At 37.6% G+C, this 14,095-nt stretch overlaps 1 long non-coding RNA gene across 2 annotated transcripts in view; it reads left to right on the top strand.

The window, feature by feature from the left end:
- Window positions 1-14,095, top strand: part of LOC135442313 (uncharacterized) — a 77,826-nt gene that overhangs the window by 43,555 nt on the left and 20,176 nt on the right. Inside the window, exon 6 of one of the 2 annotated variants that reach the window (XR_010438656.1) lies at window positions 3,559-3,681. The exons of the other annotated variant lie outside the window; for it this stretch is intronic. This is a non-coding gene — a long non-coding RNA (uncharacterized LOC135442313). The remainder of the gene's footprint in view (window positions 1-3,558; window positions 3,682-14,095) is intronic. 2 annotated transcript variants of the gene reach the window in all.

Below are 14,095 nucleotides of genomic sequence, written 5' to 3'. Positions count from 1 at the left end.
CAGTGGTTCCTTAAATGAAATGACTGACATGAAAAAATCTCTAACAGCTTTATACTGGAATACTAGAATTGCTGAGAGTAGGAATGACAATTTCTTGGTTTTCTAGTTATTAGAAACTACAAGAGGGAGGATGACATTTTCTATGAGGGAGGAAGGATCAGATCATACTTTTCACAACCCCACATGGAAAATGGCCAGTGAGCAATTTATCCTGTACAGAACAACTTCTTTTTTGGCCATACATTCTGCAATGCTTGAAGCCCATAACCTGCAAAGAGCCGAGTCCAACAGAAGCATGTCCTGCATCTCCTTGCATCCTTAAACCTTGCTGGTTTATCTTGATCCACTGATGTCCAGAGAGTTTCTGTGAGTTGATGCTGAGGTGGATAAACCAAAAAGAGGAAAGCATTACCAAATTGATGTGAAGCTGTGAGACATAAATCAGTGTCAATCAATATTCTATGCTTTCGGAGACACTAATCAATAAGAGGCACAGTATTGCCAAGAATGCCTTAGTTTTCACTAACATATGAAAAAAGTGAAGTCAGAGAGAGTTTTTTCTGCTTTTTTGTTTGCTTGCTTTAGGTCAGTATGATGCATTGTGTCTTAAGGAGAAAATTGTAAGTTGTAAATTATGCAGAACTAAGCAGAGGTGATGTGTTGTGCATTTTTTTCAGGGGTAGAACTATAATTATTTATTTTTCTTTCTGTTTCCTAAATGCCTGATTGTTTAAAAATTGTAACATGAAAACACTGATAGGGATTATGTGCAAGATGAAAAGCAGTGACAAGAAATAAAGTTGACTGTATAGAAGGTGCTGAGTTTTAAGAATCCCAAGATCTCTGTTTCTCTTCTGATGTTACAGGTAATAACCTTTGCAGTGGTGATCCTTGAGAATTCACTAGGACTGGTCTTATTATTTTCTTACACTATGGTTAGATAAATAGCAGGCAAAGACAGTGTGTCAATTTGCAATTAATGACATTAAAACAAGGCTGAGCCAGACATGAAAGCTGTGTTTAGCCTTGAATTTTTATAAAACTTGTTCCCATAATCTGACCTAAGCATTGCTATTAACACAGCTGAATGCACGGAGTGTGTATTCAAAGCAGGCTTTGATATTGTAACTAAATTAAAATTGATTTTGTAATGGGAATATCTGGTATTTTTTCTTACTTAAAAATCTCACTTCAAACTAAATGGCTTGTGTTTGACAAGTCAAGGAAATCAAATAATTTATATGTGATGGCAGGCAAGATCATAATGAAGATATATATGGACACAAAGTTATCGATAACAAAAAAACCCATGTGGTACTCACCACATACTGTTCTTTCCTTTGCAGTTGTGCCATTGCTAGGCAACTGAAAATGGATGAATAATAGATTTCAGATGTATATCTATACACTTACATTAGGCTTCATTTGCAGGCTCAAGAAAGGGGTTTGTGAAAAGCTACCATCTTTCTGATCAGGGTCCAATATGTCTTTACTACCAATAAGGACAAGAAAATAGATTATTTCTAACAGGAACAACTTTGGTTGATAAGCAGCACAATGTACTTTTCTTCTCTTGTTAATGCACTCTTCTGTTTAGTAACTGAGCATATTCTCAATTTTTCATGCTTCAATTTTTTAGTAACCATATTGTGACATTGTACAAGCTATGCATCCCATAGTCGATTAAATCATCATTGGTGAATAATCAGTTACTGAATTTTAACATATTAGTAAAATTTCCTTCAGTAGGGATTATGCATAGTTCTAATAGGTGGAAACATTTTTACTGAAGTAAATAATGACCTCTGTCATTTAAAATCAAGTTACTCAATGCCAACTGCATTTTCTACATGCTTCAGCAAACACTTAAAATCTTATTTCTAGTTATATTTCACAGTAAGGACAGAGAGACTGCTATAGGAGTATTAAAAGTAGCTGACAATTCACATTTTCTCTACAGCCTGCTGCTCCTTCAAAAAGGGGGAAAAAGGAAAAAAATCTAGTCCCTTGATAATTAGTACCCTTTGTCAAAGCTTCAGTTACAATTTGATGAAAAAAAATCCTAAATGTCAAGAACCATGCAGTCTGATAAATATGGATGACATTTAAAAGCAGAGGAGGCTGTTTCTAGAAAAGCAGAAGAGGCAAAAAGAAATGTAATACGTATTTATCTTGAGAAATAATTTTTTTATCATGTATTTTCGTCATATATTGACTGTTTTGTACTCCTAGTTCTGTTTTTCATGATAGCTGTGATCCCTTTGTCTTATATCAAATGCCTCATCTGCATTTTGCAGTGTTTCTTCAGTGGAAAACAGTACATTTGAATGACCCAGGCCTTTCCACTTGTAATCACTCAGTGTAATTGATTGAAAAGACAGACTCAGAGAACCCTCCAAATATTTTAATTTTTCAGTGTCGCTTAAATTTAGCAAAGAAATGACACCCTGAGAAAATGAAATGGCATGTACTCGTAAATTGCTAACTGTGTGATACAGATCAGTCACAGCCCTCAGTGATTACTCTTTAAACAAGTCTGTCTCTCCAGCATACTCAGAGGAATTGACTTGCAGAATGTTAACAAAATGAAGGGGAAGATCTTTTGCTTCTGACAAGTTTGAAAACTTTCTTTTTGGAAAGTGTTTTTCAGCAGCTTGAAGCAGAAAGCTGGCTCTCCTGGTTACCCGTGCTGGGTGTGACAGTACTCCTACTTTGTCAGCCTTTGTCAGAATGACACTCAGTAAGCAAGCTGTAACAGAATGGAAGACTGTTATGCAATAAATAGCTAATTGAAAAGTAATGTGCAATAAGAAAGGATTAAGTGACCAAACTTCTCAATGACAGGGTTGGAAACATGTCAGTGTGTAGCAGTGACAGAATGAGAGACGGGCTGTAATGAATTCACAATCTTCATTTCCTGGTTTATCATCCTGCCAGAGCCAAGAGCATTAAGAATGTAAATGCAGTCACACAGTAAGACACCATCTCATCCTGCATTGACAGGATCCAGGTGCTATTTTCTTATTTTTCAAGAGATAGCAGTAGAAACAGCCAGGTCCCATCCATACCCTTAGTGGTAGCATACCTGGACTACACTGCCTAGTGACTACCTGTCACTGCCAGGTGTAACTCTGAGCTGCTCAACCAAATCTACTTTCATCAAATTCAGTAGCTACAAATAAAAAATTAGCCATACCATATTAAAAAAATCGACTAAAAAATTTTATTTCTGGATCAATTTTATAATGTCCAAAAATTGTGCTTGACTTATTTATGAATGTCAAATATCTGTCTTTCTTATTTAACTGCAATATATGAAAATCTAAAATTAAATATCTCTCAGATTATCTTAGCAAGATTTGTTTTAACAGATTAATATAATAAATAGACTTTGAGGTAGCTTTCAGATGAAGGCAGAATATATAGCAAATTTATCTCAGATACAAAATTGCACCTTTCATATATGTTGAAACTACCATGAGTTTACTTAATAATCTGAGAGGTTTTGAACAGCTCATTAAAATTTCTCTCCTCCATCTATTTGATTCATTATCTCAGATATGTCTCCAGCACTGACTACTTGGACTCCATATTACTTTGCACTTCTGAGCTACTGTGATACCAATTCTACAGGAACAAGACTGAGACCCCTGCACAAAAATAACGTGTGAGATCTGCTGTGTAAGCATCTTTATTCCATCCCTAGACCCGTGAGTTGCTCAGTCCACGTGGTGCCAATATGCAGATCACAGAGGTTCCCCTTTCCTCAGCTTTGTGAGACAAATGAATGGTTTTCAGATTATTTCAAGACTGTATTTCTCCCCAGACTTCCTCACTGATGCATGCTGAAGGGAAAGAAGAGCTGTTGTCATAGTAGTAGTTGTCTTTGCACCAAGAGGGATACAGTCTGGCCTCAGACAGAAAGATGATGCCTATCAACAAATATCCTTTAAAAGAGGGATTACAGTATCAGCACTGAGAAAGTGCCCAAAACCCTATGTAATGAAAAATATGCATACAGATTGATATTTTTTTAACTGATAAATGAGAAGAAAAATGCAAGAAGAGAAAAAGTATTGGCAGTATTGAGTTTGTGGAAAGACACAAATCTTGAAACCCTCTCATCAGGCATGTGTCCAATTGTGGCTCTGTGTTTCTGATAAACACAGATGTTCTTCCAGCAATCCACTAATGTGCAGAGGTGTGATGTTTTGCTGCAGTGCATCATCTCATCATCTGCACTATGAGAAGGTCCTGAAATAAGGACTTCACCAATGGTTTCAGCTGTGCTCCTAATTAGTATTCTGTCCTGTTTCTGGTGAAATCAGGGAGAGCCTTGCCACTGTTTTCAGGGATACCAGGATAAGGCCTTTTGTGACTGAAATCCTGCAGTTAAACAGCACATCTATATATTCAGGTCATTTTGTTTTCAGGATTAGTCACAGTATGGCTAATTTAAATGTCCTGCAGCACAGAAAAATACTTTCATGTTATCTGTTAAAAGCAATGACATACCTGCATTCATACACAACTGCTACAGCAGTTGTTCAGAATACATATATACTGTTTTTTAAGTCACAACCTTGCTTATAAAAATTTCCTCTGTCCTTGTGTAGTCTGCTGTGTTGGTTGTGGGCTTTTGTTTTCATTGTTGATTTCTCAAGTGAGCTTTCCTTCTTGCACTGGACTGTTTGATATGCACAGCACAGCAGTACTTTAACTGGGATGGTAGTTATACAGAGAGAAACGTGGTGTTGTCATCTCCCTTCCTTCTGGGAGGGCTTTGCAAAAATTGCTTTTCATGAAAAAAAATCATTGAATCTTCTTAAGGGTGTTGGAATTCAAGTAGCAAAAGACTAGACAGAAGGTTATTTAAAATGTAATCCCTTTGTTTAAATATTCATATTCCTTAAAAAGAAAAATTCATAAAAACAATGCATTGTTAAAAATTAATAAAATTTAACATTTTCACATGCCATAGGTTCTGTTTCATAAAAATATGTGTTTGAGAGTGAAAGCCATGTGATATTTTTAGTATTGTAATTTTTTTCTAAGGCAAATGTAAGAATATCTTTTTCTTCAGGAATAGCACTTCAGCATGAACTTTGAATCCCAACCCCCAGCCATCAGCTTCTTCCAAGATTAGCTGAGTGCATTGGGTCTATTTAACCATTAGCTTTTATTGAAGGATAGATGAATATCAGTCCCTGAAGAATAGTGAATTAGCTACTGCCTTGTAGCAAAGCATTTTCTCTTTTCACTCTACAATAGGTCTGCTATAAGCACAGCTTTTCATGATACAACTGGCAAGTAAAGTGGCAGGTCTGCAGAAGAAAATGGAAATCTTTTGGAAAAAAAGACTCTTAATGTGCAAGGGCTTTTACTTTCATTTTAGTAACCTTAGAATAAGGTGATCTTTTGAGAATAGAGTTTTATGATAAAAGGATTTGAGTAATGCTTAACTGGTCAAAGATGTGTTCTAGTGGGTTTTAAACAACACAGATTTAATTGCTTATAGAAAAGTCATAGCATCTCTTAGGGAAAAAAAAGGCTCCAAAATCATTGAAAAATGAATTATGGCAATATAAACCCTAAAACAAAGAACAGCAAAAACTTAATGGAAAATACTTACGGTAAATGAATTTATGAATTTCTGTTGCTTTATCTTATGTTTATTCCACTTATTTTCCCTTATCCTTTCTCTCCACAGAAGGCCAGCTGAAATTACATCAATTTAAGAAAAAAAGATGAGTCAGAATTACTGTCTTTTTTCCTTTATTCAAAAATATCTGTGTTTACACTGAAAAAAAGATACTAAGGCCATATTCTCTTCCCTGTTAGCTCTCAGCTAAAGCTCATGCAGGTCTTGGATTTTTCTTTTAAATTTGAATAAGACAGCATAAATAACTCTCCTTGTTTTCTTCAACAGAGAGCTAACAGAGGGAGGATGGGAGCTACAGATGCTTATGCTTCAGTCCCTGATAACCACAGGACTAAAAACCTTCAAGGCAAACAACAGATGATGAATAGGTCAAAAGAGCCCAGCTCTATGGGCATTACAATGTCTTTTCCTACCTTTTAAGTGTTGTGATGCTTCAAATTTAGTCACTTTGTATTTTAGTTAGAGAAAAAAACCCCGCAGGTTGGATAGCATTAGAGGCAGAGAAACATGAGACAGCCCCAGGAACACAGCAGAGTGCATTTTCACAGACTCACCAGTGATCAAGAGAGGTGACATCCCGGGGGGGGGGGGGAAAAGGGGATTCAGAGGAAATTTTTGGGAAGGAAAATAGACTGATATCCTGGGTTTGTTTCTCCAGCAACTTGCCTTCACACATGACAAATTGTAATTTTTTTCACAATAAAAGTTACCAATCTACCAGCTTTTAAAAAATCACCATTGAGGCCTGAGGGACAGAGGAGAGCCATTGTTCATGTGACCAGTTACGTACTCAGGGATGCCAGATGGCATCTCACATAACATGGGAACTCTTCTGGTCCTATGTGAAATGTCAGTTGCTGTGTCATTTTCTTTGCTCATTCACAACACTGGCCAATATTTTTGCTGGTCACTCCATCCTTCCCTTCTTGATCAAAATACTGAAAGGAGAAATCTCTCAAAGAAATAAAGAACACAAATTTCCAGATTCATACTGGGGAGGAAATTATCTCACTCTGGATGTAAAGAGAGAATTCCTGTGGCATCCTAAGGGCTTGATCATTTTCTGTAATCAACCTAAGGTCAAAGACCGGGCCTAACCCACTTGGTCTTCATGGCCTTGGAATCTAAGGCCCAATCTAACATAACAGTTGCCTTCTAGAAATACTTTGCTTTCTCTCTCTACATAAAGACTTGACAACCCAGAGGGTGCTGATCTGGTGACAGAAGTTGGCTCCAGTAGCAGGCTGTCTTCCACAGAGTGAGTTATGAAACATTCAGTTCAAATGGGCAGAATCTGTCAATACATTAGCAATAAAAACTCAGGCTTACAAACATCCTATTTGATCCAATTGCTGTGCAGTCTTACTGTTTTTCTTATGTGCTGTGGATACAAAGTGGCCAAACCCTCTTCTTCCTTACTGCATAAAAGTGAAAGTAGCAAAAAGGGTGTTTTTGCAGTTTAGGGAAATATAGTTAACTTAATGTTTGCAGTTTCTTGCTTAGTTTTAGAGAAGTCCATAGTTGAGGAAGTCCTAGGTTCATCTTGCATGGTAAATATTGGACTTTGATTAGACAAGCCTGCATGTAGCAGAGGAGGAAAACCATATTATAATAATATTTCATGTGGCAGAACAGTAAAATTTGAGTGCCCACTTTTGAAGCTATTTGTCACAGAGTGTTAAACTACATTTGGAGCAACAGAGCAGTGTGTCAGACAGATCAAGACAAAAGTGGGTAGCTGTGTCCTGGATGATTTTTTTCACCTAGAAAGCAATTGAGTCCTGCTCAGAAGCTCTCCCATCATATCTGGCTTCTCACCTTACAGAGTGTGGCAGTCCTCAGCCCAATCCTGAACGGGATATCTGAAGGAAACCATTTTGAGAGGTAGAAAAATACCTGGATTCAGATGGACTCAGACCTCTGTTTCCTAACCTCAGTTTAACTGAAAGTGTAGAAATGTTTTTTTTTATTTTTTCACTGGATCTAACCTGTGTGTGCAACAGAAGCACAAAAACTTTCTAAGTTTGAAAGACAAGCCAGAATTACTAAGCAGTATATTAATGTATCAGCCTAGGCTTTGCTCTAAAGTAATGTGTAGGACTGGCCTGCTTTCCAGGTGAGTAAAATTTGAGTTAAACTTATCTATAGTACTGGAGTGAAGGGAAGCCCTTAAAACATAAGGATAAACATAACTGCCCATGGAATTAGTATTACCGTATTAGAATGGGGTATCACAGATCAAAAATAGTTCAATGCCTTCCAGAATGTACTTGTGTTGCCTTGTGACTGACTAAAACCGAGACAGTGAATAGAGCAGACCTTCTTTGGACACTGGCACTGTGACTTTGGATATTTCTGAATGCCAGAAATCTGTAGTAGAGCTTTAATTCCATAAAGGCTCCAAGGTCTACTTATTTCATCCTCATGGACAATCAAAGAGTTTCTAAACCATGAGATTAGAATGTATCCAGAATAGAGTTTCATTTCATAGTATCAAAATTGTTTGTGTTGGAGGGGTCCTTAAAGAATATATAGTTCCAGCTCCCTTGCCATGGGCAGGGACAACTTTCACTTGACCAGATTGCTCCAACCTTGCCTTGAACACTGCCACTCAAACCATGACTCTAAAGGCTGAGAATGTACAGCAGTCATGACCAATAATAAATAACCATTTCATTTTTTAAGTGCTAGAAACGTCACTTCCTGAGACACATAAACATGTTTTAGCTTGTAAGAAAATGCAAAGACATGAAAATATTTGCTTCAAATGGCAGAAGAATTTCAGTAGATTGGTGCAGAGACTGCTAGCCTCAGAAAAATAGAACAATACATTATCCCATTCCTTCTCTTTTTGGTGGCAGGCACAGGACCGATCAGCTAGTGACAGAAATTTCCTAGTGACATCTGGATCCTTGGCACATTCCTCTGGCTGTTCAGGAGTCACTTTTAAGCTTGAAACAGTTATTTTGCTGGTGGGCTGCCTACTATTCCAAATTACTTGATAAAAAGCATTATAAAACACTGGGCGCACATGAAATTCTTTAGAGTTGTATCATAACCCTTTTGTCCAGTACAGCTGACATTTCTAAGCTTGACTACATGTTGGAAAACTCTGGGTACAATATGTCACAGATTTGTGATGAAACATGGCAGATTTTTGTAAGTTCATTTCAGCTGTGTGTTTCACTTTCCTCAGCCATGAGTTGCTCTGCAGTCAGTATTTCTGTCTAAGAGCTCTACTGCACAAAATCCAGTTGACACAACATCATGGAAAAGCTTCAAGGGACTAGGGACTAGATTGCCAAGCAGCTAGAACAATCAAGTGTCTGTGAAAAAACAACAGGCACTCAGTTAATCAAAAAAGGCAGGCACTGTGGTAAATAACAGAAGTGACATTTGCTGTTATCTCTGTTGTGTTTGGTGAACAGAGTTTGTGACTTTCCCATCAATTTAGTTACCAGCACACGTAATTTGCTCGTGCAGGAGCCACGGGCCCTTTTTATCAAGTTTTCCCTGAATTTGCATCCTCCTTTGCAAGCTTTGATGAGTTTCATTAATTCCAGGGACTCAGGGGGAAAGAGAGGGGCCTTCTTGAAGCATTTGCTGGCAGCTTGTATGTCTGAGATTCCCCTCAAGCAATTGCGAACAACTGGTTCAACTTCCTTGGTGCTTTCTAAGTCAGTTGTTCAAGAGTCCTTGATCCTTGCCTTAGGACAGCAAAAATTAAACCTCTCTAGCTTAGAAGGAGCCAGGTAGGAATATTGGCCTGTTATCAGTGACTCACTAGCTGAAGAGTATAATCTTTTATTTATTTATTTATTTTTGTTTTGGTTTTCATTTTTTTTCTTATTCTTCCCTCTAAAAAATACCTCCTGTAATTATCCCTGTGCCATCTGGAAAAATACCACCACACTGATAAACTCAGTCTTTGGCATAATACAATGAAGTCCCTGAAGCTGGCGATTTGGAACAGGAATATTGACGCATTCCATGTTGTACTCCTTGCTGAACCTTGGATATGTGCTCTTTTAATATGTGTGTTTGGAGATAATATCTTTTAAATGCACATTTGAACAACACTCTCAGGCACATGTTGTGATTATTGGGGCTGTTCTGTGCAGGGCCAGGAGATGGACTTTAATGAATCTTGTGGATCCCTTCCAACTCAGAATATTCTGTGATTCTGTGTTTATTTTTCCTAGAAACTGACATAGCTTCCATTTAGTGGATGTGCAAATTGCAAAGTCTGTATGCTTTTAAAATATGCAAGGAAATTTTAAATTTACTCGACATGATTAGTTTAACCCTGCAGTCCAACACAAAACAGGTTAAAAGTTGAAAACAGTCAGAGCAAGTCAACTGAATGTAGCACTCTGTCTACTGAGGTAAGACTGACCTGCTGACAAATCAGTTCTAAGCAGCAGCATCCTGAGGCATTATGATGCCCCTCACAGCATTAATGAATCCCCAGTCCCCTGTCCTGTCATCCCTGCAGTGTCATATTTCACACTGGCATGGATGCTGAGGGCTTGAGCCACTGTGATGGCACCCAGCAAAATACAGACTGGGAAGCTCTTCCTAGGTAACAGAGTTCCCATTCTGCCCAGGGAATCAAAGTCTGTAGGAAATGCTCTTTACCTCTGAATTCACAGCACATACTTCCAAAAGCAGCATTTAACAGAGCTGTATTTGGGATTGTGCTCCAAAATTAACTGATGCAAATTAAATCCTTGCATATTTATTAGTTTTGATTAAACTGACATAGCCACCAACATTTTCAGAAGTAACAGTCCAAATCTGAGACTTTACAATAGTCTAATTATGTTATATTCATTTCCTACTCATCCCTCAAATCTATGCAAAGCAGCATCATTAATTAGCCTGCCCACTGCAACTGCTAACAAGATGACTGATTGATAACAGAGCTTTCTCAGTGTAAGCTGTGAAATCTGAAACATCATTTTAGGTAAGATCAGATGGACCATGTCCCTCACTGCCTCCAGGTCACTGTCAATCACTGTTTTTTGCCAGTTCCTTTTTTCTTCCCACCACAAAAACATCAGTAATCTAAGAGGTTCAGAAATGTTTCAGTTATATAAAAGACACAAATCACAGAATCACAGAATATGCTGAATTGGAAGAGACCCACAAGGATCATTGTATCCAACTCCTGACCCTGCATGGGACCATCCCCAAGGATCACACCATGTGCCTGAGAGTGTTGTTCAAACTCTTGAACTCTGTCAGGCTTGGTGCTGTGACCACTTCCCTGGGAATCTATTCCAGTGCTCAACCACCCTCAGTGAAGAACCTTTTCCTAATATCCAACATAAACCTCTCCTAAAATGACTTTAGGCCATTCCCTCAGTCCCTGTCACTGGTCACCACAGAGAAGAGATCAGTGCCAGCCCCTCCTCTTCCCCTCATGAGGAAGTTGTTGCTGTGATGGTGCCTCCCCTCAGGCTCCTCCAGGCTGAACAGACCAAGTGACCTCAGCCACTCCTCATTCAGCTTCCCCTGCAGACCTCTCACCATCCTCTTTGCACTCTTTTGGATGCTCTGTAAGAGCTTCATGTCTTTCTGATACGGTGGCACCTGGAACTGTTCCCAGCTCTCGAGGTGAGGCCCCCCAGCCCAGAGCAGAGCAGGACAATCCTCTCTCGCCGGTGACGTTGTACCTGATGGCCCCAGGACAGGGTTGGCCCTCCTCAAAACAGTTTCATGAGCTCGCTCTCTCCCTCTAAAATAATACTTTTTATTTTATGCAGTTCAAACTGAAATGTTTTGATATTTGGAATTTAAATAAGAGCTTTTTGAAAACATACATGCAATTTTCATTCAATAAAACACACTAAATAGATGATAAAAATGTATCATAATTTTAATTTTTCAATTCTAGCATATGAGAATATACTTATAGAAAACATTGCAGTCACTTCCAAATTTGAGAAAATTGTAATGCGCTTGAATTAGGGACCTTATCAGAATAAAGGAACAGAAGAAATCAAATACAACCTGTAAAACAAATATCCCTCTATCTCCTTCTATGTGAAACCATAAAATGAGGATTCCGATTAGACTAACATTAAAATCCTGTCTTGATTTGTACCCGCTATTTTCCTGATCAAAGGAAAACACCCTCATTAAGCAGACAGTAACCCTGGAGATTTGCTCTCTCCAGCCCCTTGCTCCTTGTCTGTCTGTCTTTGCTGTGACCAAAAGACATAAAAGTATGAAGGCTACTCTAACTGACATGCAACTAGTAATAAGTAGTAAGAGAAGATGTGATTTTAATTAATATATAACTCTCATCAACAACCAGTATCATGTACTCATAGAAAACATCAATCAATCGCTTGAAATTGGTCTCATTTTCAGCTAATTGCTGTATAGTGCTCAATGCAAAAAAAACCAAGCAGATTCAAGAGGACATAGATGTTGTGGGATGCCAGCTAATAACTTCCAGGCAAATGGTGAAAATATTTGGTGGAGCGGTGCTAGAAGTTATTTTGGGCACAATAATCTGTGGAAACATTTAGCTTAAAAGCAGTGGGACAAGAATTGGACATGATCTGTATAAAACATAGGTGGCTATTTAGCATCCCATCTTCATTGAGGCTCAACAGTGACATCTGATAGCCAAAGCACTCAGTGTGTTCCATTTCTGGTAGATCTTGACAATTTTGAAGGTGTTTATCTACCTACCCTTCAAAGATATCCATTATATATTAGTTATATTTAAGTCTTTTCTCCGTTGATTGCAGTCTCACTGGTTCACACTAAAGAAGTGTAGTTCTTTGCAATCAAAATATAGAGCCATAAAAAGGTCAAAATTACAAATAATTACAATAATTTGCAAAATTACATTAAAACTTCAAATCCTGATGACCTATTCAGTGAAAAAATAAATTTTAATACTAAATGTAAAATGCACAACAGGATTCCATTCTCTTGACAAGAGGCTGCAAAAGATTTTTCAAAATGATCCAATAATTACAGAGTAAGATGTATTACAGAGTTTTATGTAAGAAAAAAGTAAATTGGGAAAGTTGGTCATTTAAAAGTAAAGAAATTGTTATGTTCCTGCATGACCCTGGAGAAAGAAACTGTAATTGACCCTTCCCTGAGCAAGGGGAGTGGACTAGATGACCTCCAGAGGTCTCTTCCAGCTTCATCTATTCTGAGATTTTGTGATTCCTTCAAATAAATCTCCTGTGCACTGGCATTATACATTTTGAGTTAATCACAAGGTTTCATGCTATTATTTTCCACAAGAATCCTGACCTGTTCAAAAGACTGATCTAAACCTTACTGAAAGCCAGAGTTTTTCCAATGGACTTCAGTATGCTCTAAATCCATAATTCATGTGATGGATGGTATCTCTCAAATGAGGGGAAAAGACTGACTTTTGTTTTGAAATAATAATTATCACAGCAGTACAGAGCAGACAGCAAGGAGTACAATTGCTGTCAATGCAAATATTATTTATCAATGGATAGAACATTAAACAAATTAATTAAATGATAGTTAAACAATATATTAAATACTTTTTTAATTCACTTCTCTGTAAATGAAGCCTTGCATTTATGTCTGTATTCAATATATGACATTATCTGATCTTCCTATTGTGAGTCAGGGCTTGTTCTGTCTTACTACAGTATCAATTAAAAATAACTTCTTTACCTTCAACTGAACTATTCCAAATTTATGTTGGTCTGAACTGGGGCCTGGTCAGGGAGGAATCAGCTGAGCTGTTATCTCTGTCATCATGGTTTAGTGCAGAAAACATGGAAGTTGGTCCTGGGATTTATTCAAGATTTGCAGTGCTTTGAGCTGCCAACAGAGTATTCAGTGCTGAAAAAGCTTTACTTCTGTGAAAGGAAAAAAGGAATTGCTTCTGTGAAAATAAGGAACAATAAATTATTTATAAGTATTTATGCTTTGATAGCTGCTTATTTTTTTTACTTTACCTTTTTATTTTGCTTACATGACAATTCTTTTTCTGCCCACTGTTCTAATGTGACATCTGTTCTGTCTTTTGGGTTCTACCTCTGTCCAGTGTGTGGCATTTAATGAAATTATGTTTTCCCATTGGTTTTTGTCTCTATAAAACACCTAGTTTAAATAATATTCTTTGAAAAAAATGCAAGGTGTTATGCATGCTATAGACTCCAGGAAACTGGGGAACTGGAGAGCCATTACTGAGTCTTGAAAAAACATTCCTTACTGCAGAAACCACAGTATACTTTCTGGATTTGAGTCAAATTTATTTGTTTTTATCTTTTGGCTTTGTAGAAATCTTGTGGAAAGTCTGAGTGAAGTGTCAAAGATAAGAAAGCACCTTAGCTTGCTTCAGACTCATCTCCTTCTGTTTCCTGTGATTTCTTACAGTGACTAATTGAGCTTATCTCAACTCAGTTATTCTTTGCAGAG

The sequence above is a fragment of the Zonotrichia leucophrys genome, chromosome 1A (genome assembly GCF_028769735.1).
Source record: "Zonotrichia leucophrys gambelii isolate GWCS_2022_RI chromosome 1A, RI_Zleu_2.0, whole genome shotgun sequence".
NCBI classification, from domain to species: Eukaryota; Metazoa; Chordata; class Aves; order Passeriformes; family Passerellidae; genus Zonotrichia; species Zonotrichia leucophrys.
Note: the sequence above shows the minus strand (reverse complement) of the source record. Positions and strands in the feature narration are given on the sequence as shown.